Consider the following 24,138-nt stretch of genomic DNA (forward strand, 5'->3'; position numbering starts at 1 on the left):
TGATTGATTGAACTTTTTAGTACCACCCAGTCTGCTGTTACCACCGCAGCCACGTCCACCCAATGGCCCACGCCCACCAATGGGCCATGCCCATAAGTGGGTTTTGGGTTGCAGTTTAAGCACTTGGTCTCTAAAAGGTTCGCCATCACTGGAATATCCTTTCTGTTCTGAGGAAAGAACCTTATTTTAGAGTTGGAGCTCTGAAGCAAATCTATGTGGAAATGAACACACACAAAAATCTAAGCTTTCTGTTACTCCAAATTTTGGGGTTGGGAATATTGGGAGTACCCATTAGTAAAATCCTTGGCAGAGATTCTTGTTGTAGACAATGAACTACTGAGTTCCATTTTCATGTTCCTCTGTGCAGTGTTGTAGTACGTTCTTACCTTATTCTAATCCAGCCACTGCTTTTTAGTAGCAGTTCATCTCTTGAAGAATTGAGATCTAAGGCACTGAATGATCAGTTAGATTTTAAAAAGGAGGAGTTCACCAGGAGAATGGCAGTTTCTGCTGCATTTTATCCATTGTACTTGGAGTAGGCCAGCAGCTTCTCCAGCTTTATTCAAGCGGAATACAAGTATTGGAGAGAGAATGTGAATCCCCCTACCTCCACCTCACCAGCCAGACAAGCAATATCTGAAGCAATGATTCTTAATCTCATCAAACTGAAGTCCATACACATCTTCAACTTGCTGAGGTTGAGAAATACTGGTCTGAAACTTTGAGGCAAACATCTGTTGAATGTGATGCTGCTGCCACCCATGTGCCTTGTTCTAATTAGTAACATGAGATAAATTGTGGCAGCAACTGTACACTCCTACCGATAGGAATTTGGAGTGAAACTTAGTCCATCATAAGCTGAGTCTCTGCAGGAAATATTTTAAGCAATATTTCATTCTCCATTAAGGATGAATGAGAGAATCTGTTGTAAATGAGAGGGGCATTGGGAATTCATCATCCTGATGGAGAAATATGGTACGGAGGGTGTAGGCTTTTTAAAGAAATGTATGTCCTTATGGATAATTAAAGTATCTATGAATACATGTCTTCCTGCTTGTTTATGTTTGTATGCATTCCTTTACATGAGTATGCATGTATATGCAAGAGATACAGTGGGGCAAAAAAGTATTTAGTCAGCCACCAATTGTGCAAGTTCTCCCACTTAAAAAGATGAGAGAGGCCTGTAATTGTCATCCTAGGTAGACCTCAACTATGAGAGACAAAATGAGAAAACAAATCCAGACAATCACATTGTTTGATTTGGAAAGAATTTGTTATGTCCCGAGCCTTGCAAACGGCTCGGGCGTTTGCAGGCAGTCCCGGGCAGGTGCAAAGCTGCCCGGGACCAGACAGGCTGTCGCCAGTGCCGTGCGCATGTGCGGGTGCTGGCGCGGGAAAAGTAACCCATTTACCCGGGAGTTGCCTATATAAGAGGCTGCGAGGCGTTTGGGCGAGGCTGAAGCCATCTTCCTATAAGCTGAACGCTGAATAAAAGAAACTGAGAACTCCAGCTGCTTCTCGTGTCTATTTTCCCGCCACGGACTCAACAGAATTTATTTGCAAATTATGGTGGAAAATAAGTATGTGGTCACCTACAAACAAGCAAGATTTCTGGCTCTCACAGACCTGTAACTTCTTCTTTAAGAGGCTCCTCTGTCCTCCACTCACTACCTGTATTAATGGCACCTGTTTGAACTTGTTATCAGTATAAAAGACACCTGTCCACAACCTCAAACAGTCATACTCCAAACTCCACTATGGTGAAGACCAAAGAGCTGTCGAAGGACACCAGAAACAAAATTGTAGACCTGCACCAGGCTGGGAAGACTGAATCTGCAATAGGCAAGTAGCTTGGTGTGAAGAAATCAACTGTGGGAGCAATAATTAGAAAATGGAAGACATACAAGACCACTGATAATCTTCCTCGATCTGGAGCTCCATGCAAGATCTCACCCCGTGGGGTCAACATGATCACAAGAACGGTGAGCAAAAATCCCAGAACCACACAGGGGGACCTAGTGAATGACCTGCAGAAAGCTGGGACCAACGTAACAAAGGCAACCATCAATAACACACTACACCGCCAGGGACTCAGATCCTGCAGTGCCAGACGTATCCCCCTGCTTAAGCCAGTACATGTCCAGGCCCATCTGAAGTTTGCTAGAGAGCATTTGGATGATCCAGAAGAGGATTGGGAGAATGTCATATGGTCAGATGAAACCAAAGTAGAACTGTTTGGTAGAAACACAACTCATCGTGTTTGGAGGAGAGAGAATGCTGAGTTGCATCCAAAAAACACCATACCTACTGTGAAGCATGGGGGTGACAACATCATGCTTTGGGGCTGTTTCTCTGCAAAGGGACCAGGACGACTGATCCGTGTACAGAAAATAATGAATGGGGCCATGTATCATGAGATTTTGAGTGCAAACTTCCTTCCATCAGCAAGGGCATTGAAGATGAAATGTGGCTGGGTCTTTCAGCATGACAATGATCCCAAACACACCGCCCGGGCAATGAAGGAGTGGCTTCGTAAGAAGCATTTCAAGGTCCTGGAGTGGCCTAGCCAGTCTCCAGATCTCAACCCCATAGAAAACCTTTGGAGGGAGTTGAAAGTCCGTGTTGCCCAGCCACAGCCCCAAAACATCACTGCTCTAGAGGAGATCTGCATGGAGGAATGGGCCAACATACCAGCAACAGTGTATGCCAACCTTGTGAAGACTTACAGAAAACATTTGACCTCTGTCATTGCCAACAAAGGATATATAACAAAGTATTGAGATGAACTTTTGATATTGACCACATACTTATTTTCCATCATAATTTGCAAATAAATTCTTTCCAAATCAGACAATGTGATTGTCTGGATTTGTTTTCTCATTTTGTTTCTCATAGTTGAGATCTACCTATGAAGACAATTACAGGCCTCTCTCATCTTTTTAAGTGGGAGAACTTGCACAACTGGTGGCTGACTAAATACTTTTTTGCCCCACTGTACATAAAATCATGCCTGCATGTACATATTTGTTTGCTATTCTGTACAAATCCATGTTAGATTTCTGTGGTGCCATGAATTGCAGACTGAAAGAAATCAATAATCCCTTATTTCTACAGTGGGAGCATATTAATCACACGGGACCTATCACAGAAGACTGCTAGGTGCAAGCAAAAAGACACTGCCATTTAGCTTTTTAAAAGTATATAGTACAGATATGGTAGTCATAAATGTCAATTCTACATCAAGCCAAACATTCCAGGATTTAATGTATTACAGCAATTTTCTGTCCAAACTGCTTGCTAGTTTTATCTTTAAATAGAGTTAGATAGCTAGAAGATAGATAGATAGATAGATAGATAGATAGATAGATAGATAGATAGATAGATAGATAGATAGATAATAGAGATAGAGATAGATAGGGGGGGGAGAAGAAACCGCTTTAGGGAGCTTCCGAGGCGCAGATCACTCACCTGGAAAAGGTCTTGTCAGGATCCAGTTATATTTCCTTTGTATCTAATCTAAAACCAATTATTACTATTTCCTGGGTCCTGCCATTCTCCCAAGGGGGAGGGGGGACATGCAGAGGAGTTTTATTACTTTCACTTCCTTCATTCACTACAAAGTAACCTTTTGTTTATTCGCCTCTACTAACCATTACAATGGAACCATTTGACTCTTATCCTATGTCCCTCTGAACTTCTCTTCTTTACTGGGCAACTAAAAAAAGGGGGGTGAAAAGACACAAACCTCTAGAATCTGGTTTATTTCTCCATCGTCAAGATAAACTCCGAAGAGCTGGTGGATGATCGTGGAGCCGGTTTGATATTATCTTTCATGGGTTTAACACCTAGACAATTGCCGGCCTGAGTTGGCTGGAAGGAATGTGGGGAGGATTTTGCTTAGGGACACTTTAAAACATTGATGTATAAAGGAATCCCTCAGATCCTGTCTATTATGCCTACTATCAATTTATTTTAATAAAAGTTCCTGTTGGAAGAGACTTATTTCCAAGAGTTCTGCTTTATTAAGATATAAATTGAAGTGATTCCTTACAGGTCTGTTTCCTCTCTGCCGCGGTTCCTGCTGCCGCTCCGATCTGAGGCCAGGGGACGCGTCCACAGCCCCCTGCGGCACGATCTGGGCTCCGGAGGGCTGGAAAAGACCTCTGCCACCTGAATCTATGGCTCTGGAGCAATTTTGTGGGCCCCCCAGCAGCCCGATCTGGGCTCCAGAGGCCTTTTCCAAGCCTCTGGAGCCTGGATCCATGGTTGTGGAGCGATTTTGCGGCTCCCCTGCAGCCCAATCTGGGCTCCAGAGGCCTGGAAAAGACCTCCAGAGCCCAGATCTATGGCCGCAAAGCAATTTTGTGGGCCCCATGTGGCCCAATCCGGGCTCCGGAGGCCTTTTTCAAGCCTCTGGAACCTGGATCCAGGGCTGCGGAGCAATTTTGTGGGCCCCCCAGTGGCCCAATCCGGGCTACGGAGGCATGGAAAAGGCCTTCGGAGCCCAAATCGGGCTGCCGGGGGTGTGTGCAAAATTGCTTCACGGCCATAGATCTGGGCAGCAGAGGCCTTTTCTAGGCTTCCGGAGCCTGGATTGGGCTGCTGGGGGGGGCCGCAAAATCGCTCTGCAGCCATACCTGTACCTGCGCTGGCAACTTAGAAGGAACTGGGTCTGCCGTTCAAAAAAAGGTGCCGGAACACCATTCCGGGCATTCTATGACAAAAAAAGCCATGGATATATAAATAAAGATATAATAGATAGATAGATAGATAGATAGATAGATAGATAGATAGATAGATAGATAGATAGATATTCTGTGTTCTATTGAGTTGCAGTCTACCATCTACCATTGTTACTGAAATAGAATAACAGAATTGGAAGGTACATTAGAGATCATCTAGTCCAACCTCCTGCTGAAGCAGGAAACATTATACCATTTCAGACAAATGACTGTCCACTCTATTCTTGAAAGCCTCCAATGATCGAGCACCCACAACTTCTAAAGATAAGCCATTCCACTGATTGATTGTTCTCACTGTTTGGAAGTTTCTCCTTAGTTCTAGGTTGCTTCTCTCCTTGATTAGATTCCATCCATTGTTTCTTGTCTTGCCTTCTGGTGCTTTGAAAAATAGTTTCCATCAAGATGGCTAGTGTCAGAATCCAATTATATTTCATCTCTAGTTATCGACTATGGAAAACCCCATTTCTGCCCTCTCTGGATTCTGTCATACGATGAAGGGAAGGGGGGTGAATAAAGGGGCTTTATGGCCCTCACTTCCTTCAGTACACTTCAAAGAGACTGGATGTGGATCCCACCAAAAGGAATAAACATAACAATGGGGCCATTAGCTTTCAAGTACTCCTCTCTGAAGTCTCCCTTCCACCGGCAGTGAGGGAAAAGGGGGTGGAATTGTAACGCCTGGGATTGTCGCTGGAAAGATGATGGGGTGGAGTGGGGCTACTGGATATCCCTTAAAACCTTGAACCATAGGGCTTGGGCCCAAGTCCTGTCTAGAATGCCTGCAACCATTTTCTCTTAATAAAGGATGCCTGTTGGAAGAAATATTCCAAGAGTTCTGTCTTCTTAAGATGCAAAGAAGGACTTGCAAAATTAGTCCACCTGGAAAGGAGACCCTTGCCGGGGGACTTTGCAAAAATTACCATGTCAGATGACAGAGCAAGGAAGGGAGATAACTCCCAGAAAGGGAGCCACTGCCCTGACTGAAATCCTGCCAGATGTCGGGATCTGAGAGGTCAGATTCCTCAGGAGAAGAGGTGGTGCAGACACGGGACCACAAACCTTGGTGGTCAATGTGCGTTGGAAAGAAAAGCGAGTGGGAAAAGAAATCAAGAAAGATGACCCTGAGACGGGGGGCCAACCAACCAGAATGGAAGCAGGAGATGGAGAAATCCCTGCACGCAAGCGAAGAGGAAGGGAGCTGGGCACCCTACTCAGGCTGGATCCTAGAGAAAGCTATCAACCTGATGAAGAGAACTCTCAGCTCCCTAGGAGAGGAGAAGTCTGAGCCCTACGGCTGCCTCAGCTCCTGGAGCTGCAGAGGGAGAGACACCGAGGGGGAAGTGGAACCTGAAGCCCCAGGGACATCTGCTGATCCAGTAGTCCCCACTCCCTGCCGACCCACAGATGGCGATCTGAATGGAAGACACTACCACCAACAACAAAGGCCATCCATTCAAAGACTCCTGTCGCTGGACGTGAAATTCAAGGGGGAGCCAACACGCTTGGGGTTTTTCCTAACCCAAGTCCTCAGCTACATGGAGGAATATGGGCGAGACATCCACAGTGACAAAGCCCGTATCCGGATCGTGCAATCTGCCCTGGACGGGCGGGCCGCAGATTGGGTGGTGAACTTGCACGACTCCAATGCACCAGAGCTCAACAACTTCAACCATTTCATGTCCTCTCTGAGAAGGCAATTTGAGGACCCCCTGGCTGATCACAAAGCCCACGAAAAGATAAAAATGATGAGGCAAGGCAAACTTCCGGTAGCTGAATACACACAAGAATTCCGGACCATTGCCAGCAAACTGAACTGGCCGGAAGACATCCTCCTTAGCCATTTCAAAGATGGACTAAATTATGACCTATATGACACTTGCCTGCCCCGAGGGGACCCACATCAACTTGAGGAATGGTACGTCTTGGCAGAGGAAGCAGAGATTGACATATTGAAGAGGCACCGCCGAGGAAAACAATGGAGCCGCTCACTACCTGAGTTGACATGCGAACCAGTGAAACCATCGGCTATGGCCAAGAAGCAAATGGGGTGTTTCAAGTGTGGGAGAGAAGGGCATCGGGCTGTAGAATGCCGCTCAAAAGCCCCCCAGTACAACCCAGACAGATCACTGGCCAGCAAATCCAGAAAGTCTCCAGCTAAGCCAAAAGAACCTGCCATGAGAATGATGGAGGCTGTGGAATCCCCCACCTCTTCTCATCAGGGGGAAAGAACTCCAGCCTACACCGCAGGGCCGGTGTAGTGGGGTGGGTCCTTACAGCTAGATTGTACCATTATTGGTATATTTGATATTGTTGTCCAGAAAAGGGCAAATTATTGCATTGCCTCTGGAATAATAAAATAACATGTAGGCAACAAACAACCAATCTCAGAGAGCACTAAGACCACAATTTTTTTAGTTTAAAATCCTACCAGCTTCAGTTACTTTAAATGCTTTAGACTTACTTGTACAGCAAATACACAAGAGAGAAACTGTGTTTCTGCTAGGTATTTATAAGTAAACTCATTATTTTTTAAACATTCTTTATTAGAAACAAAAAGACTTCTCTTGCAATGCAATCTGATTATTTAATCAATGCAATATGTTATTCCCCTTTATAAATAATTATAGATGCTCTAAAGGTTCTCATACCTTAGCTCTCCAAAGGGTACGTATGTTGTAGCCTGCTTTACTTATCCAAACAGAGAGAAGACCTGAAACCAGTATAGCTGCTGTGTGATATATATATATATATTTGTAAGCTACAAGATACAGTGTAGTCTATTAAAACACTAAAGAAAGTAACAAACAGCAATACGTGACATAAAAATTATGTATTCTGCAATAATTATAGCTTTCAAGTGGTTCTCAAGGGCAATCCTATAGAGCAAGCTTTAGAATTTAGAATAGAATAGAGCTGGAAGGGACCTTGGAGATCTTCTAGTCCAGCTCCCTGCACACTGCACTAGATCTACCTCGAGGTTACTGAGGCTTAAGTAGCACCACTCAATCCAGGAAGGGTATAATTAGGGCACAAAATGGACTTGTGCAAAGTTTCTTCTGGACTCATGCTCAAATTTGGGACAATTAACCACAGGCACATGTCTGCACTGAGTCCACGTTGGGCCTCCCACTGCAGCTCACCCATTAGGGGCATTTATCATTGGCTGGTCCTTTGCCAGCACTTCTCCTTTGCCAATGGTCTGCTGGTGCTCCTCCAACGCACTCTCCTCCTGGGCAATTTGCAGAAGGATACTCGTCCCTGGCCAATCCACAATGCAGGACAAATAACCACAGGTCCACACTCTGCCCTCCCATTGGATGCAGTTCCTTTTCAGCTCAGCTTCCTGAAGCAGAAACTGGAAAGGTTGGGGGTGGAAGGGACAAGCCCGCCACACTTTGTGTGCATGCAGGAGGCTGCTTCCAGACATTCCATGCCACAGATCCATGGCAAGGCAGCAGGCTGGCGGGAATAGAATAGAATAGAATAGAATAGAATAGAATAGAATAGAATAGAATAGAATAGAATAGAATAGAATAAGAAACTTCCTGGCAGTTAGAACAATTAATCAATGGAAGAAGCTGCCTTCAGAAGTTATGAATGCTCCAACACTGGAAGTTTTAAAGAAGAGACTGGACAGCCATTTGTCCGAAATGGTATAAGGTTTCCTGCCTGATCAGGGGATTGGACTAGATTAGGGCTTTCCAACCGGTAGTACGCGTACCACTTACGGTACATTAACAAGTGGCAGGTGGTACACAGCCCTGCCTAGCCCAGTGTAGTGGGGGAGGGAAAGAGCCAGTGCAGGCAAGGACTTACTGTGAGAGAGTCCTCTGGAGCTGCAGAGTGGCTGGGGCGAGGCAAAGGCCCCAGGCTCACTTCTGGCTCACCCTCCCCCATGAGAAAGGAGGAAGAGGGGGGCAGAGACAGGAGAGGCTATAAAAGGAGGCAGTTTGAGTGTGAGAGGGAGAGCGAGAAAAAGAAGGAGGATGTGGAGTCAGCTGCACTGAAGGGAAAGAAGGAGGAGGAGGAGAAGGGTGGGGGGAGAGGAGATCAAGCAGGCCAGCCATGAGCCGATCTACAACTGCTGTGGTAGCCACCTGTACTGGCAGCAGCAAACAGGCAAGAAATGCAGTGGGGGAGGGGTTGCCCTCCAAGAGGAATGAAAAAAGACAGCAATGGCTGGAAGTGAGGCACGGAGGAAGATGGAGAGTGGAAGGATTCTTATGTGCTTTTGTGACTTTGAAGTTCTGGGATTTGTGCAATGTGGACTTTGTGTTCTTAAGAGTGTTTGGCAATTTCCATTTGGCTGATGGCTGATGTCTCGTGTTAGCTTCTATTGCTCTGCTATTGTTAGCTGTAAGTTTTGCTGCAAGGGATTTTGAAGTATTTTTCTCCTGAATGGATTTTGCCTGCAACATTCCTTTACTTATGAATGGAGCCATTTGGGGAGGCTGCCTTAGCCGCAGCCAGTAGTTGCTATATTTGTTTTTTTCTTCCTTAAGTGCCGGCTGCTCGCTCCTTAACTTTCCTTTATAGCCAGTAGCTAATTCTTAAAGGGGAATGTGCCTTTTTAAGCTAGTTCACTCAGCAGCTTGTCTTTTCTGTCTCTGGAGGCTTTTCCTTATTTGATGACTATATGGAAGAGAGAAAATATGGGGAGGGGGTTCAAATTCTTCCTTCAGAAGGAGATGGGAATGAGAGAAAGGGAGGCAGAGAAGGGAGGGAGGAAAGGAAGTCCCACCTTAGCACTTGGCCACCAGCAGCCCTGCCATTGACTTTGCTTGTTAATAGGTTGCAAAGGGGGATCACATGACCCTGGGACACTGTGACCATCATAAATATGAATCAGTTGCCAAGCATCCAAATATAAATCACCTGACCTTGGGCATGCTGCAATGGTCATAAGTGTGAAAAATGGTCATGTGCAATTGGAACTTTGAACAGATTTTTTTTTGTCATCACGTTTTTGACACCTTGCTAGGTGGTACTTGAATATTGCCATATCCTAAAAGTGGTACAATTGGTGAAAAGGTTGAAAAGCCCTGGACTAGATGACCTCCAAGTTCCCTTCCAACTTTATATTATTATTATTATTATTATTATTATTATTATTATTATTATTATTATTATGGATTATCGCACAATCAGCCAGATGTTCAGACTGGATTTGGCATTTTGTCTACCTATCGAGTCCTTACCCAGGACCTGGGATAGGCAGATGTGGATGTTTGATGGTATTACAGATATCGTCGCAGGATGGAAGCAGTTCCTAATAAGGCCGCCTTTTGCAATTGACTAATAGCGAATTTGTCAATGCCAATGGTGTTCAAGTGGTGCTCCAGTTGTTTTGGGATTGCACCCAAGGAGCCTATGACTATTGGTACTACCCTTGCTTGCTTTTGCCACAGTCTTTCTATTTCTATTTGTAGGTCTTTGTATTTTGTTATCTTCTCCAGTTCTTTCTCTTCTATTCTGCTGTCTCCAGGCACTGCCACGTCCACTATCCAGACTTTTTTGTCTTTCTTATCGACAATTGTTAAGTCTGGGGTGTTATGTTGCAGGTGCTTGTCTGTTTGAATTCTGAAGTCCCAGAGCAGTTTAATTTTATCATTTTCTATGACTTTCTCTATTTTATGATCCCACCAGTTTTTGCTTACAGGCAAATGATATTTTTTGCAGATCTTCCAATGCACCATTGTTGCTACTTTGTCATGCCGCTGATTGTAGTCAGTCTATGCAATCTTCTTGCAACAGCTTACCAAGTGGTCCACTGTTTCTTCAGCTTCTTTGCATAGGCGGCACTTACTGTCTGTTGCTGTCTTCTCAATTTTGACTTTGTATGCATTTGTCCTTAAGGCTTGGTCTTGTGCAGCCAGAATTAATCCCTCGGTCTCTTTCTTCAATTTTCCTGCTCTTAGCCATTGCCAGGTCTTGTTATTATCTGCTTTCCCAGCTATTTTTTTAATGTATTGGCCATGTAGTGCTTTGTCTTCCCATGCCTCTATTCTGTTTTTCATTTGGTCTTTCTTGTAGGCCAGTTTGGTCTCTCCAGTAGTTAGTAAGCCTTCCTGATATACTAATTTCAGTGCATCTTCATTATTGTTCTTCAGATATTCTTCCAAAGCCATTTTTTCTTCTTCAACCATCTGATGTACTTGTAGCATTCCACACCCACCTATTTGCCTTGGTAGATAAAGTCTATCAATGTCACTGCGTGGATGAAGGGCATGATTCATTGTCATTATTTTTCTGGTCTGCCTATCCATTGCTTTTAGTTCTGCTTGAGTCCAGTCCACTATTCCAGCTGTGTACCTAATGACTGGGATTGCCCAGGTGTTGATTGCCTTTATGGTATTTCCTCCATTGAGTTTGGACTTTAAGATCTTCTTCACTCTCTTGATGTATTCACCTCTAATCTTTTTCTTGACTTCAGTGTGCTTGATGTTGTCAGCTTGAAGGATACCCAAGTATTTGTAGTACTCTTCCTCATCCAGACTCTTAATGTTATTTTCGTGGGGCATCTTGATTCCTTCAGTTTTCACTATTTTTCCTTGTTTGATAGTAAGTGTGGCACATTTGTCCAAGCCAAACTCCATTACAATATCTTGGCTATATATACGGACAGTGTTGAGCAGCGATTCTATTTCAGATGATGTTTTTCCATACAGCTTCAGATCATCCATGTAAAGGAGGTGGGATAGTCTGGCAGATGTTTTTGATGTTTGATAGCCATGTCCTGAGTTATTCAGTATTGTTGACAGAGGAAACAGTGCAATAACAAATAGTAATGGTGATAATGAATCTCCTTGAAATATTCCTCTCTTGATATTAACCTCTCCCAGCCTCTCACCATTGATCTGCAACTGTGTCTTCCATTGTGCCATCGATCTTTGCACAAATTTTCTGATGTTTCTACTGACTCCTGTTATTTCTAGGCACTTGATTATCCAATCATGTGGCAGAGAGTCAAATGCCTTTTTGTAGTCAATCCATGCCACATTCAGGTTGGTCTTCCTTCTCTTGCAGTTTTCCAAGATCATTTTGTCTATTAGGAGTTGATCTTTTGTTCCTCTGCTATTGGGGCGGTTTCCTTTCTGCTCAGGTGGAAAGAGATTGTTTTCAACTAGATGCTGTTGTACTGCATCAGCTACCACACCAGTTAGTAATTTGAAAGTTGTTGGTAAACAGGTAATTGGCCTGTAGTTGCCTGGTGTTGCCCCTTTTGCTGGATTTTTCATTATTAGGTAGGTTTTCCCAGTTGTTAGCCACTTTTCAATTTCTCCTCCTTGTAGTATATTGTTGAACTGCTTGGCAATGAGTGGGTGTATAACAGTTAGATGTTTCAACCAAAACCCATGCAGTTCATCTTCACCTGGTGCTGACCAATTTTTGATTTTCTTTGCTCTTTTTTCTACCATTTTTGTTGTTATTACTAGTTCTTTCATTTCAACTTCTGTTTTATTTGCATCCACCTCTTTTAACCAAGCCGCATCCTTGTTGTATTTCTTTGGGTTATCCCATATCTGCTTCCAGAACTGCACTGTTTCTTCCTTGTCAGGTACTGACTGATTCCTTGCAGTTTCTCCATTGATGGATTGGTAGAAACGTTTCTGATTGGATTGAAATTGGAGGTTCTGCCTATAGTTTGCAATTCGAGCTTCATATCTACTGATTTTCCTGGCTATAGCTGTTATTTGTTGCTTTATTATTTCCAGTGCTTCCTTGATCTTCCTTGTTTCTAAGTGGTATTTCTTGATTAGGTATTCTTTGGTCTTCTTGTTCTTCAGCTTCTTTTCTTTCATCTGTTCTAGCTTGCTTGCATGTGATCTTAACTTGCTGATCTTATTTTCTAGTCTAACCTTCCATTTTTGTGGTGCACTGTTTGTTTGTTTTTCTTCTTTGTTGATTTTGCATCCCAGGTATTCAGTTATAACTGCAGCTGTGCTGTACATTAGTTGGTTTGTTTCTTGCAGTGAATTGGTACTTATACTTGATATTGCAGTATTTGCATCTTTTAATGCTTGTGCTAGCTGTTTCTTTGGAACAAGCTTCAATGCAGGCAGCCTTATTCTGTTGTTTTTGTGCTGTTCTAGATGCTCAGTTATTCTTTGTTTCAATTCTTTTATTTCTTTAGTTAGAGGATTTTGTTCTTCCTGAGGTAGAGGTGCCTGGTTTCCAAATGTGAACAGTTGTATATCTCTGCTGGATTCCTTCACTGCCAATTCCCCCTGGTTTGCCTCTACATTCTGAATTACTTCTGGTAAGGCTTTGATTTCTTTGCCCTGGGTAAACCTTTGCAGTTCATCCAATTCTGTTTCTGTGAATACTTTATTTTGTATTATAATCGGCGTTGATCTGCTAGTCTCTGTTCTGTTATTTCTGATTCTGGATGTTGTTCTTTCCAGAACTGGTGCATTCGTTTTAGATATCCTCTTCTTGTTGAACTTGATCTGTAGTAACAGATCATTATTTCTTTGTTTTCAATCACTGTGTATCTGTGATGGGTAAACACCTTTTCTTCCAGTAGTTCTGCAGCTGCTGGCCCTGGTTGCTCAGCTAACAGTCCTGAGTCCTGTAACCCATTTTTCACCAGATATCCAGGAACTCCAATATCTAGCGTGGACCTTGTTAACCCGGGCGACATCTGAGCCGGTATGGCATTCTGTAATTTACGTCTCACCATATTTTTTATGGGAGAGACACTCTTTGTCTGACTCCTCTGATGAGACCTGTCCAGTATGGTTGGACCTCTGGCATAGCTCTCATTTTCCTCAGAGTACACAAGCCCCACAACCATGTCAAGGTAGTGCCTCACTGGGGGTTGTTGTTGTTATTATTATTACTATTATTATTATCTTGGAGGTCTTCTAGTCCAGCCCCCTGCTCAAGCAGAAGAACCTATACCATCTCAGACAATGATTGTCTAGTCTCTTCTTAAAAATCTCCAGTGATGGAGCGCCCACAATTTCTGAAGGCAAACTGTTCCACTGATTAATTGTCCTCACTGTTAGGAAGTTTCTCCTTAATTCCAGGCTGCTTCTCTCTTTAGTCAGTTTCCAACAATTGTTTCTTGTTTTTCCCTCTGGTGCTTTGAAGAATAGTTTGATGCCCCTCAAATACTGCTATACTGAAATCATGTCACCCCTGCTTCTTCCTTTCTTTGGTCTAGAATAGAATAGAGCTGGAAGGGACATTGGGGGTCTTCCAGTCCAGCCTCCCGCTCAAGCAGGAGAATCTATACCATCTCAGACAAGTGACTGTCCAGTCTCTTCTTAAAAACCTCCAGTGATGGAGTGCCCATGATTTCTGAAGGCAAGCTGTTCCATTGGTTAATTGTCCTCACTGCTAGGAACTTTCTCCTTAATTTCAGGCTGCTTCTCTCTGATCAGTTTCCAACCATTGTTTCTTGTCCTGCCCTCTGGCAAATAATTTGACCCCCTCTTCTTTGTGGCAGCCTCTCAAATACTGGAATACTGCTATCATGTCACCCCTATTGCTGCTTTTCTTTAGACTAGCCAAATCCAAGTCCTGAACCATTCTTCATATGTTTTAGAGTGCTTGCACTTGAAGCGGTATATAAGTCTCATAAATAAATAAATAAATAATCTTAGTTGCTCTTCTCTGAACTTTTTCCAAGGTCTCAACATCTTTTTTGTTGTATGGTGACCAAAATTGGTTACAGTATTCCAGATGTGGTCTCACTAGGGTTTTATAAAGCGGTACTAATACTTCGTGTGATCTTGATTCTATGTGTCTGTTTATACAACCCAGGATTGTATTAGCTTTTTTGGCTGCTACTGCACATTGCTGGTACATATTCAAGTGATCGTCTACTAGGACTCTAAGGTCCCTCTCACAGTTACTGTTTTTGAGCCAGGTCTCACCTAATCTGTACTTATATCTTGGATTTTTCCTGCCTAAATGTAAAACTTTGCTTTTCTCATTTTGTTGGATAGGACTCACTCTTCCAGTTTGTCAAGATCTTTTTGAATCCTGAGCTTGTCTTCTAGGGCAGTGATGGCAAACCTTTTAGAGACCGAGTGCCCAAACTGTAACCTAAAACCCACTTATGTATTGTCAGGTGCCAGGTGGGCATGGCCCATTTGGTGGGTGTGGCCAGTTGGGTGGGCATGGCCCATTGGGTGGGTGTGGCTGCAGTGGTAACAGCAGACTGGGTGGGACTAAAAAGTTCAATCAATCAATTCCAACTTGGAGAGATTTTTTTTCCCGCAAGAAGTTGAAATTGATTGATTGATTGAACCTCTTTTTTTTGCACACGGTGGCGGAGGCCTAAAGCGAAAAGATTTTATAAAACCCAGCTGAAGGCCTAGGACTGGGGTGATGGCACACGTGCCCACAGAGAGGGCTCTGCATGCCATCTATGGCATGCGTGCCATAGGTTCGCCACCACGGTTCTAGGGTGTTGGCTATTCCTGCCAGTTTAGTGTCATCTACAAATTTGATGAGTTCCCCTTCTATTCCCTCATCTAAGTCATTGATGAAGATATTGAAGAATACTGGGCTAAGACGAAGCCTTGTGATACCCCACTGCTTACTTCTCTCCATGTGGATGTAGTGCTATTGAGGACTAGTTGTTGAGTACGGTTTGTCAGCCAGCTAGAAATCCATCTGGTGGTGATGTTGCCTATTCCACCATTTTCTAGTTTACCAAGCAGTAGATTGTGGTCTACTTTGTCGAATGCCTTGCTGAAATCTAGCCAAACCCAAGTCCTGCAGTCATTCTTCATATGTTTTAGTCTCCAGGCCTTTGATCATTTTAGTTGCTCTTCTCTGAACTTTTTCCAAGCTCTCATATTTTTTGTAGTATGGTGATCAAAATTGGTTGCAATGTTCCAAGTGTGGTCTCACTAGCTTTTTATAAAGCAATACTAATACTTAGTATGATCTTGATTCTATGTCTCTGTTTATACAACCCAGGACTATATTAGCTTTTTTGGCTACTGCTGCATACTGCTGGTTCATAAGCAAGTCAAGAAATAGTCAAGAGATTCATGGTACTTCTGAAAGGGAGCAATTGACTAATAATAAAGTCCTTCCAAGCACACCCTGAAATAAGGAATTGGTTTTCAGTTTCAGGATCAGGCTTCCTGCATTCTGAAGAATATATCAAAAAAGTTTGCATAACAAAGCCCCAAGGAAGACGCATGATAAATGAGAAGGATGGAAAAGGAACTACCAACAATGAAAAAGAAAATTTTGTTTATACCAAAATTATTAGGATTCTGAACACATTACTGCCCTGATGTGATTGGGCAGGGAAGGATAAGCCTGATATTGCTTTGGGAATGTTATATTATTATTATAGAGAAAAACACTTAGTTTTATAACATAGTCAGAACTTAATCTTGAATAATAATAATAATAATAATAATAATAATAATAATAATAATAATAATAATATCAGTAGATATGAAGCTCGAATTGCAAATTATAGGCAGAACCTCCAATTTCAATCCAATCAGAAACGTTTCTACCAATCCATCAATGGAGAAACTACAAGGAATCAGTCAGTACCTGACAAGGAAGAAACAGTGCAGTTCTGGAAGCAGATATGGGATAACCCAAAGAAATACAACAAGGATGCGGCTTGGTTAAAAGAGGTGGATGCAAATAAAACAGAAGTTGAAATGAAAGAATAGTAATAACAACAAAAATGGTAGAAAAAAGAGCAAAGAACATCAAAAATTGGTCAGCACCAGGTGAAGATGAACTGCATGGGTTTTGGTTGAAACATCTAACTGTTATACACCCACTCATTGCCAAGCAGTTCAACAATATACTACAAGGAGGAGAAATTGAAAAGTGGCTAACAACTGGGAAAACCTACCTAATAATGAAAAATCCAGCAAAAGGGGCAACACCAGGATAACTACAGGCCAATTACCTGCTTACCAACAACTTTCAAATTACTAACTGGTGTGGTAGCTGATGCAGTACAACAGCATCTAGTTGAAAACAATCTCTTTCCACCTGAGCAGAAAGGAAACCGCCCCAATAGCAGAGGAACAAAAGATCAACTCCTAATAGACAAAATGATCTTGGAAAACTGCAAGAGAAGGAAGACCAACCTGAATGTGGCATGGATTGACTACAAAAAGGCATTTGACTCTCTGCCACATGATTGGATAATAAAGTGCCTAGAAATAACAGGAGTCAGTAGAAACATCAGAAAATTTGTGCAAAGATCGATGGCACAATGGAAGACACAGTTGCAGATCAATGGTGAGAGGCTGGGAGAGGTTAATATCAAGAGAGGAATATTTCAAGGAGATTCATTATCACCATTACTATTTGTTATTGCACTGTTTCCTCTGTCAACAATACTGAATAACTCAGGACATGGCTATCAAACATCAAAAACATCTGCCAGACTATCCCACCTCCTTTATATGGATGATCTGAAGCTGTATGGAAAAACATCATCTGAAATAGAATCGCTGCTCAACACTGTCCGTATATATAGCCAAGATATTGTAATGGAGTTTGGCTTGGACAAATGTGCCACACTTACTATCAAACAAGGAAAAATAGTGAAAACTGAAGGAATCAAGATGCCCCACGAAAATAACATTAAGAGTCTGGATGAGGAAGAGTACTACAAATACTTGGGTATCCTTCAAGCTGACAACATCAAGCACACTGAAGTCAAGAAAAAGATTAGAGGTGAATACATCAAGAGAGTGAAAAAGATCTTAAAGTCCAAACTCAATGGAGGAAATACCATAAAGGCAATCAACACCTGGGCAATCCCAGTCATTAGGTACACAGCTGGAATAGTGGACTGGACTCAAGCAGAACTAAAAGCAATGGATAGGCAGACCAGAAAAATAATGACAATGAATCATGCCCTTCATCCACGCAGTGACATTGATAGACTTTATCTACCAAGGCAAATAGGTGGGCGTGGAATGCTACAAGTACATCAGATGGTTGAAGAAGAAAAAATGGCTTTGGAAGAATATCTGAAGAACAATGATGAAGATGCACTGAAATTAGTATATCAGGAAGGCTTACTAACTACTGGAGAGACCAAGCTGGAAAGCAGATAATAATAAAACCTGGCAATGGCTAAGAGCAGGAAAATTGAAGAAAGAGACCGAGGGACTAATTCTGGCTGCACAAAACCAAGCCTTAAGGACAAATGCATACAAAGTCAAAATTGAGAAGACAGCAACAGACAGTAAGTGCCGCCTATGCAAAGAAGCTGAAGAAACAGTGGACCACTTGGTAAGCTGTTGCAAGAAGATTGCACAGACTGATTACAAGCAGCGGCATGACAAAGTAGCAACAATGGTGCATTGGAAGATCTGCAAAAAATATCATTTGCCTGTAAGCAAAAACTGGTGGGATCATAAAATAGAGAAAGTCATAGAAAATGATAAAATTAAACTGCTCTGGGACTTCAGAATTCAAACAGACAAGCACCTGCAACATAACACCCCAGACTTAACAATTGTCGATAAGAAAGACAAAAAAGTCTGGATAGTGGACGTGGCAGTGCCTGGAGATAGCAAAATAGAAGAGAAAGAACTGGAGAAGATAACAAAATACAAAGACCTAAAAATAGAAATAGAAAGACTGTGGCAAAAGCAAGCAAGGGTAGTATCAATAGTAATAGGCTCCTTGGGTGCAATCCCAAAACAACTGGAGCACCACTTGAACACCATTGGCATTGACAAATTCGCTATTAGTCAATTGCAAAAGGCGGCCTTATTAGGAACTGCTTCCATCCTGCGACGATACCTGTAATACCATCAAACATCCACATCTGTCTATCCCAGGTCCTGGGTAAGGACTCGATAGGTAGACAAAATGCCAAATCCAGTCTGAACATCTGGCTGACTGTGTGATGATCAATAATAATAATAATAATAATAATAATAATAATAATAATAATAATAATAATAATAATAATAGTAATAATATAAAGTTGGAAGGGAACTTGGAGGACTTCTAGTCCAACCCTTTGCTCAGGCAGGAAACCCTATACCATTTCAGACAAATGGTTTTCCAGTTTCTTCTTAAAAACTTCCAGTATTGGAGCATTTATAACTTCTGGAGGCAGGTTGTTCCACAAGTTAATTGTTCCAACTGTCAAGAAATTTCTCTTTAGTTTTAGGTTGCTTCTCTCTTTGATTAGTTTCCATCCATTGCTTCTTGTCCTGCCTTCAGGTGCTTTGGAGAATAGTTTGACTCCCTCTTCTTTGGGGCAACCCCTGAGATATTGGAAGGCTGCTATCATGTCATCTCTCGTCCTTCTCTTCATTAGACTAGACATTCCCAATTCCAGCAACCGTTCCTTATATGTTTTAGCCTCCAATCCCCTGATCATCTTTGTTGCTTTTCTTTGTACTCTTTCTAGAGTCTCAACATCTTTTTTATATCGTGGTGACCAAAACTGGATGCAATATTCCAAGTGTGGCCTTACCAAGGCATTGCAAAGTGGTATTAATACTTTACATGATCTTGATTCTATCCCTCTGTTAATGCAGCCTAGCAGTGTGTTGGCGTTTTTGGCAGCTGCAGCAAACTGCTGGCTCAAATTTAAGTGATTGTCCACTAGGACTCCAAGATCCCTCTCACAGTTGCTACTATTGAGCAAGGTACCACCTATACTATACCTGTGCATACCACCTATACTATACCTAAATGTAGAACCTTACTTTTTTCACTATTGAATTTCATTTTATTAGATAGCGCCCAATGTTCAAGTCTGTCAAGATTCTTCTGTATCTTCAGCCTGTCTTCTGGAGTATTGGCTATTCCTGCCAGCTTAGTGTCGTCTGCAAATTTGATGAATTACTCATCTATCCCCTCAACCAAATCATTGATGAAGATGTTGAAGAGCACTGGGCCCAGAACAGAGCCCTGGGGCACCCCACTACACACTTCCCTCCATGTATATAAGGAACTGCTAGTCCTCATTTTAAAAAAAGAGATGACCCAGGAAACTACAAACCAATCCTGGAAAAGATAACAGATCTGTGAACATCTAGAAACAAATAAAGATATAACTAGTAGTCAGCACGGGTTTGTTAAAAACAGATGATACCAAACCAATCTTGTTTCATTCTTTGACAAAATGCTGTGGACATAGTACACTTAGATTTCAGTAAGGCTTCAACAAAGTAGACCACAACCTACTTCTTGGTAAGCTAGAAAAATGTGGAATAGACAACTATAGATTTGTAGCTGGCTGACAAACCGTACTCAATGAGTAGTCCTTAATGGTACTACATGGAGGAAGATAAGCAATGGGGTGCCACAAAGTTCCGTCTTAGGCCCAGTACTCTTCAATAACTTCATAAATAACTTAGATGAGGGAATAGAAGGGGAACTCATCAAATTTGTCAATGACACTAAGCTGGCAGGAATAGCAAACACCCCAGAATCCAAAAAGATCTTGACAGACTCGAACTATGGGCCCTATCCAACAGAATGAATTTTAATGTAGAGAAAAGCAAAGTTTTACATTTAGGCAGGAAAAACTAAATTATAGATTAAGTGAGACCTGGCTCAAAAACAGCAACTGTGAGAGGGACCCTGGAGTCCTAGTGGATGGTCACATAAACATGCAGCAGCATGCAGTGTGCAGCAGCAGCCAAAATGTTAATACAATCCCAGGCTGTACAAATAGAGGCATAGAATCAAAATCACGAGAAGTATTAGTACCACTTTATAAAAACCCTAGTAAGACCACACTTGGAATACTGCAACCAATTTTGGTCACCACATTTACAAACAAGATGTTGAGACTTTGGAAAAAGTACAAAGAAGAGCAACTAATTATTAATGGCCTGGAGACTAAAACAAATGAAGAATGGCTGCAGGAATTGGGTTTGACTAGTCTAGAGAAAAGAAGGACTAGACGGGACATGATAGCAGTGTTCCAGTATTTCAGAGGCTGCCACAAAGAAGAGGGGGTCAAATTATTTTCCAAAACACCAGAAGGCAAGACAAGAAACAACAGATGGAAACTAATCAAGGAGCGAAGCAATCTGGAATTAAGGAGAAAGTTCCTAACAGTGAGGACAATTAACCAGTGGAACAGCTTGCCTTCAGACATTGTGGGTGCTTCATGTCTAGAGGTTTGTAAGAAGAGACTGGACAGACATCTGTCTGAAATGTTATAGGGTCTCCTGCTTGAGCAGGGGCTGGTCTAGAAGGCCTCCAAGGTCCCTTCCAGCTCTATTCTAGTCTTTGGGGAGGAGGGAATTGTGAGGGAGGGAGGGAGGGAGGGAGGGAGGGAGGGAGAGAAAGGAGAAGGTGGAAGAGGAGAAGATGCCTGATACTGAAATCAACCAGAAATATTGTTCTAATGAAATCAAAGAAAACGTATCGGCTAGGAGAATAGATCAAGATTAGTGGCTTATGCTCCTACTAAAAGAAAACATCTTTCTTTCAAAGAGACTAATGGATTCTCTCTTTGGGATTGCAACATTTCTTGCAAATATCTTTCTGGACATGTTCATATGCATAAAGTGCTTGGAAGGACTCTATTATTAGCCAATAGCTCCCTTTCAGAAGTACCACGAGTCTCTGCCCGCCCACCAGCCTGCTGCCTTGCCACAAATCTGTGGCATTCAGCCAACAGCATGGAATGTCTGGAAGGAAGCAGCTTAGCCATCTCAGCATCCTGCATGCACTCAAAGCATGGTGGGCTTGTCCCCCCCCCCAACCTTTTTAGTTTCCACTTCAGGAAGCTGAGCCGAAAAGGAACTGCATCCAATGGGAGGGCAGAGTGTGGACCTATGGTTATTTGTCCTGCATTGTGGATTGGCCAGGGACAAGTATCCTTCGACAAATTGCCCGGGAGGAGAGTGCATTGGAGGAGCACCAGCGGACCATTGGCAAAGAAGTGCTAGCAGAAGACCAGTCTGCAAAGGGTTGCTCTGGGGGGGGGGGGCTCAATGGACTGGCATAGATAAGTGCTGGTGGTTAATTGTCCTAGATCCATTCAAATAGTAGTAAGCAACCATAAATGGGAGACTGTAGGTTAGAGCTGTAGGCTAGACCAGTGATGGCGAACTTTTAGAGACCGAGTGCGCAAACTCAACCCAAAACCCACTTATGCATCGTCTGGTGCCGGGTAGGTTTAGCCCATTGGGTGGGTTTGGCCCATTGGGTGGGTGTGGCCCATTGGGTGGGTGTGGCTGGGGTGGTAACAGCAGACTGGGTCGGACTAAAAAATTCAATCAATCAATTCCAACTTTGCAAGATCATTTTTTTCCCACGAGAAGTTGAAATTGATTGATTGAGCCTTTTTTTGGGGGGAACGCGGCGATGGAGGCCTAAAGCGAAAAGGTTTTATAAAACCCAGCTGAAGGCCTAGGACTGGGGCGACAGTAGGATATTGCAAAAATGTTAAGTCACATCACATGTAACACAGGTACAGGGTTCACTTAACAAAGGCAACTGGAAGTGTTGGAAGTGCCATTGCTACATAGTGTGGTCATGTGATGTCACACTTTACAACCACATTGTTAACTGAGGATTACCTGTGTGGCATCTATTAAAATTATTTAATAAACTATTGAACACCCATTTTTACAAACTGCAAGCAAAACAATATAAGTATATTGATGTAAAACAAACAAGTATTTATCTTTTCTATACACAGTTTTGACTGGGAAAAGACAGAAGTTACATTGTTGTGCTGATCTGCTAGAATCTGCATAGGTTCAGCTTCTAGTTTTTGTGCTTATTAGATATAATGAAATCTTGTGTTGATGAGACTTCTCTGTTGAACTAAAACCTTCTCTCACAAATCCAATGAAAGTTTTCCTTGCATTCGTGATCATACCACAGACTGTTTTGCATCAAGGCACAGTTCTCACCTTTTCCACCATTAGGCTCATTTTGATGCCAATAGCTACCAGAGAGAGAGAGAGAGAGGGAAGGAGGATCAGAGAAAGGTCCTGGTTTAGAATGTCAGTTGAAAATGCTGGAAGAGAAGCCCAAGAACAATATATACCGTATTACTTTAACATGTGAAGTTGTGGGGCTGAATCTGTAGGACAAAAAGCTACAGGCAGTGGTGGGATTCAAATATGTGAACAACGGGTTCTCTGTGTGGATGCCGCTTCCGGAAATCCATTCTGGGCCTGGGCAACAAAAAATTAGCTACTGGTTCTGCCGAAGTGGTGCAAACTGGCTGAATCCCACCACTGGTTACATGCCTCAAACAATAGCTATGAGTCTACATACCCTGGCCCCGCATTTAATTAGTGTTGCCATCATCTTTTTTTTCAGGACCACTTCCCCTTGCACCTCCCCTTAGGCTCAGTCTGAGAGACAAGGCTACTCAGAAGAAGAGAAGTTAAAGAGGTAGTACATTCTACAGAGCTGTCTCTTAGCCTTGTAACATTGAGGCATTTGACTAGGGGATTTCAAAGCTCTTTGGAGAATAGGCCAATCTCAAAAGAGGTAAAGTTTAGAAATGTTCAATATACTGTACTTGATAAAACAATATTTCTGCAAAAAAAAAGTATTAGAAAAAGTCTTGGGACAACTGCATTGCTCAGTTAGATCACAAGACTGTAGTTGTCTCTTGTAGTTGGCTTGTTCTTTGTGGGTGAGCCCTGTTAAGAAAAAAAGATGGCTAGACAATTCCAGAAGTAACCTTATAGATGGTAAGAGGTTTGAAGGAAAGATAATAGTCACATGCATAACATAAGGATTATCATAAAAGGCTGAGATTATAAAGAATTTCTGAGCCAGTATAGTCATAACGTTTTTAAAAGGGCAATAGATAACAAGAAAAACAAAACAAATTTCTAATATGCTATTTCTACCGAAATAAAATGGACTTGAGGAACAAGTATTCCACCTTGCTCCACTTTACTTGAATTTTTCTTTTTCCTGAAAATGCCAATGTTAATTCTGATACTCTTTGAAGCTCTTGAATCCATTCTTTTTTGCCTTGGTCCAGCAACTTTCCCCAAACTTCTTATTCTAGTATGTCCTGGTGTCCAAAAGGATTCAATTCTCTTAAAGCCAGTAAAGAGGGAAGAGCTGGAATCCCTTGCAGGTAGTCCTTAGCTTATTTTAGTTCATTCAGCAACTGTTCAAAGTTATGGCTCCTTTAGGCCTCCCATGAAACTCCCCACCCCCGGAGAACCTTACTTGGGACTCCTATCCTTTCCTGCTTAATGACTCATGTGTCTGTGGTTATCAACGGAGAATGGGATTGCCCAAGATTCTTGTCACATTGCTTAGTGACAACAATCCTGGTCCCAATTGCTGTCATAATCCAAGGACTATCTATATGTGACCCAATTCAATTCAGACTTCATGTTGATTGATCATCCGTTCTGTATCAGAGTTTGAAGATTGCCATTTAGCATTAATGAATCCTTCTTACTATTATCTAGCC

General features: G+C 42.4%; 1 protein-coding gene across 2 annotated transcripts in view; it reads right to left on the reverse strand.

Annotated features, from left to right (window-relative positions):
- The window catches only part of LOC120305075 (C-type lectin domain family 4 member F-like), a 94,191-nt gene that overhangs the window by 30,109 nt on the left and 39,944 nt on the right, over positions 1-24,138 (reverse strand). The gene's annotated exons all lie outside the window — the stretch shown is intronic.

Source organism: Crotalus tigris, unplaced genomic scaffold (assembly GCF_016545835.1).
Source record: "Crotalus tigris isolate CLP2741 ecotype Arizona unplaced genomic scaffold, ASM1654583v1 scf7180000017666.379230911805:20528666, whole genome shotgun sequence".
NCBI classification, from domain to species: Eukaryota; Metazoa; Chordata; class Lepidosauria; order Squamata; family Viperidae; genus Crotalus; species Crotalus tigris.